Source organism: Octodon degus, unplaced genomic scaffold, assembly GCF_000260255.1.
Source record: "Octodon degus isolate 3935 unplaced genomic scaffold, OctDeg1.0 scaffold00003, whole genome shotgun sequence".
Classification (NCBI taxonomy): Eukaryota; Metazoa; Chordata; class Mammalia; order Rodentia; family Octodontidae; genus Octodon; species Octodon degus.
The window spans coordinates 12,830,044-12,834,558 of record NW_004524579.1 but is presented as its reverse complement, the minus strand read 5'-3'; the positions used below and the strand labels follow the sequence as shown (position 1 = coordinate 12,834,558).

Genomic DNA, 4,515 nt, shown 5'->3' with positions numbered 1-4,515 from the left:
TAAAGTAACTTTTTAGAGGTATTATTTTTACAATTCACAGAATTTCCAGCCAGAAAAATTTCTGTTAGCTTGTTTCCATTAGTTTAGTTCTACCCATTAATGGATTTGACCCTTTCAGCCTTGTTTTCACCTTTCTCATTTTTATTGTTAGACATTTATTGTCAAATATTTCTTTCAATCAATCTTGTTATTTAGCGTATCATTCTTAAACATTCTTGGTATCAGGTTGCTACTATTTAATTAGCTTTTTATGCAAAATAAATTTATATCATGTGAAAAAAAAAAAAAAAAAAAGACTCAGGACATATGAGAACCTGTACTGTAACATCCTGTAACTCAATTGTGTCCCAAATTTTCTGATCAAGGAGATTATGGGGCCAAAGAGGAAAGTGATCAATGATGTAGAGTGTGTGTGCCTAAGGAGAATCACATGGAGAGAAAACATTCTCTCAGGCTTTCACACAGAGCACATTGTTCAAACAATGGCTGTGACTTATCCACATGGCTGACACTGACAAAGGATCTACAAACTGAGGTACAGGGTCTCAGGATAAATCCTGAGGGGATTTCACTGACCTTATCAGATACAAAAGCTACAATTTTTGCTACATAGGTTTTGCTTTATCTTGGTCTTAACCATCCAGCAGAAAAGTATAAAAATGAAGTATAAGAAGTAAAGCCATGTTGTTATGTTAAACTGTAGAGGACTCAGGTCAACTTCTGACATTGCCAGTCAAGCGGAAGAACCAATTCTATTATAGACTACTGGACTATTTTGGAATATTTTGCTGAGTTCATACACCTATAATATTTACATGACGGACCTACAAAAATAGGGGATATAGATGATCATTTTATATCTGTGTATCCAAAATGGTTAGGATAGATATACAGCTATATTCTCTTAATTTAATGAATAGAGGGTTTTGTGCTGATAGTGTTTGTAAACAGGATATCATGTTTGCATCTTGTACAACAAATAACCACTAAAGACAGTATGCAATGTGTGAATTATGGAAAGTGTCCTACTAATTTGATTTGAAACTGTCTCACTGCTGTTTGTTTCTCAATAAAATTATGGAAAAAAAAAACCCAAAAACAAAGTGGGTGGTAGAAAGCACAGCTAGAGCAGGAAACAAGGTCTGGAGCCCAGCAATTTCAGAGATGACTTTTGAGGTCTGCACAGTCCTATGGATAACCCACTACGACTACTGGACTATACTGGATTATTTTGCTGAACTCATGCATCTACAATATTTAAATGACCATTTTATATCTATATATACAAAGTACTAGGCTAGATATATAGCAACTTTCTCTTAATTCAATGAGAAGATTTGTACTAATAGTGTTTGTACAGGACATCATGTCTTCATCTTGTACTATGAGTAGCTACTATGAAGACAACAATATCCAATGTATTAATTATTGTAACTGTCCTAATATCTTGTTTTGAAACTGTCTCATTACTATTTGTTTCTCAACAAAATTAGTAAAAATAAATAAAGTAGAAAAAAATAACTATAAACTGTATATCTGACAAAAGATTTGTACTTAGAACACATAAAGAATTCTAAAACCGGGCTGGTGAGATGGCTCAGTGGTCTAAAGCACCTACTTAGAACAAGCTTAGCAGAGCACAGGGACCACGGTTCAATCCCCCAGCACCACATGCCAGCCAGCCCTGCCCGCTGGTGGGCTGAGCTGGCCACACACACACACACACACACACATAAAAAAAAAAATTAAAAAAAAAAAAAAAAAAAGAATTCTAAAACCTCAGCATACAAACCCAAATATTCCAATAAGAAATGGATGAGATTCAACCAAGGGTCTAAGGCCTGGAATGTGAGTGAGATAACCTGGGGCGCACTGGATCCTCATTCGATCCAGATCCCAGGCTCCGTGCGGAACTTCCAGCAGAACTCCCTGTAAAAAGTCTAGAGGGAACACCCACCCAGCTGATTCAGGAACAGAATATCTTTCCAGAGTGGCACAGAGGGGTCAACCCCAAGAGCTGCAGCAGGAAGAAGTGGAACACAACAACCAGATCCAAGCCACACACAGTTGGATGAGTCTGAACTTGGTAGATTCAGACCTGATGCTAAGGTAATAACTGTATCTAAGCTCTACACCAAAAGTCGGAAGACAGCGCTGTAGAAAATGACAAAGAGAAGGAACAAACCGTAGTATCAAGTATCAGGCCCTGGGCCCACCCAGAACAAAAGCAGAAGACACTAGCATAGAAGAAATTTGAAATCACACACCTGAAATCTCTGAAATAATAGCATCTGAAGTAAAGAAACAACTGCAGAGAGGTACAGAGGAAATTAGATCAGAAATAATTTCTGAAGTAAAAAAAGAAATAACTATAATGAAAGAAGTACTAAGTGTTTCTAAGGAAGACACTGATTAAAAAAATAGAGCAGAATATAAAATTGAAGGAATCCTTGAATAAGCAATATAGCAAAGAAACAGAATGCATGAAGCAGGTCCAAAGTGACATACAAGAATTTAAAACCTCAATCACAAGCGGGCAAAACCGTTTGAAAGTGAGAATAGACTTTCAGACCTTAAAGACACTATTGCACCTAGTGGAAAAGTAAGAAAAGATCTCTTAAAAACAGCTAGGATATAATACCTGCAAGACGATGCAAAGATGAACAATGTGAGACTAATAGGCATCAGTGAGAAGAAAGGAGTCAATACAAATGATATAAAAAGAATGTGGATGGAAGTAATAGCAGAAAACTTCCCAAATATGGGGAAACAATCTGAAATTCAGTAGCTGAAGCACATATAACTCCAAATAACATCAATACAATTAAAAACACACCTAGACATATAATAATCAAGATCCCAGAAATTCAGCACAGGAACAGTATAGTAAGAGCTGCTAAAGAAAAGAAACAGATCATGTTTAAAGGAAAACCCATCAGGATAATGGTAGATTTCTCTTCACAAACCATCAAGGCAAGAAGAGCATGGAGCAAAGTACTTCAAGTCTTGCAAGAAAACAAATTGCAACCGAGATTGATATGCCCTGCAAAACTTTCTTTCAAGTATAATGGAGAAGTGAAATGCTTCCATGACAAAGAACAACTTAAGAATTTCATGATGACAAAGCCAAACCTACACAGACTATTAAAAGATATTCTAGAGAGGGAGCAAAATGACCACACCTCCATGAAGGGGAATAGAATGAACCCACCACATAGGGGAAACAATTAAACACAGAAGAATAAGAGGTATACAAAAGCAGTCTTTCAGTTTTAAGATCTATACTGTATGTTTGGCTTACAATGTATTTAAAAGACATGGTATGATAAAAAAAGAAAAGAAACTAACAAAAGAATGAACAACAACTTCCCTGAAGAAAACACAGATGAAAACATATGCAGACGATATAAAACTAAACATCACAGTCCTAGCCCAGGCCCGGTGAGTGTGTGGGAGAGATGCCTCTCCCCACTACTCCACCTTGTCCCCTCCAGGCTCAGCTGAGGCCTGGCATACAACCCTGGTGGGTGCAATCCCTACAGAAAGGGTAGAGGATAGAACCACCCAGCTAGTCCAGGAGCAGAACATCTTGCCACAGGGGCACAACAGGTTCACCCTCAAGGGCAGCAGCAGGAAGGAGCTGAGCACAGCACCCAGACCCAAGCCAGGCCCAGCTGGATAAATCCAGACTTTGTAGATCTGCACCTGACTTCAGTAGGTGCTAAGGTTATAACAGCGAGGATCTACAACAAAGGTCAGAGGACAGTGCTACACAAAATGACGAGAGGGAACAAAATAAACCACAGAACCCAATCCCACCCATAAAAAGTGCAGAGGACACTAACACAGAACAAACTGGGAATCACACAGCTGAAAGCAATGAATCAACAGCTTCTGAAATAAAGAAAAAGCTGCAGAAAGGTATACAAGAACTCAGAATGGAAATAAAAAAAGAAATCCCTGAATTAATAACATCTGCAGTAAAAAATCAAATGCAGAAACCTATGGAGGAAATCCAGTGCCCATCTAGAACAAGTGAGGAGGACACTAGCTCAGCTCAAATGCATGAATTAATAGCGTCGATAGTAAATAAGCAAAAGCAGAAAGATACAGAGGAAATAAGAGCGCAACTCTTTGCTGAAATAAAAGAAGAATTCTCAGAACTCATAGCATCTGAAGTAAAGGAGCAACTACAGAAACATAGGGAGGAAACCCAAGCTGAAAAAAACACTGCAGTGAAAGAATTTATAACTGCTTCTGAAGAAGACATTGATTAAAAAGAAAATAGAGGGGACTAGAAAAAAGACGGATTCCTTGAATGAGCAATTCAGGAAAGAAATAGATCGCATGAAGCAGAGTCAAAGAGATATAGAGGAAATTAAAACCTCAGTCACAAGATTCCAAAACGGTTTAAGTGAAAATGAAGACAGAGTTTCAGATCTTGAAGATGCTGGTGCAGCTAGTGAAAAGGTAAGAAAGGATCTCTTAAAAACAACGAGGATGCAGGAAAGAATA

General features: G+C 37.8%; 1 protein-coding gene across 6 annotated transcripts in view; it reads right to left on the bottom strand.

Moving 5' to 3' along the window:
* Kiaa1328 (KIAA1328 ortholog) overlaps positions 1-4,515 on the bottom strand; it is a 434,847-nt gene that overhangs the window by 394,098 nt on the left and 36,234 nt on the right. The window lies entirely within an intron of this gene.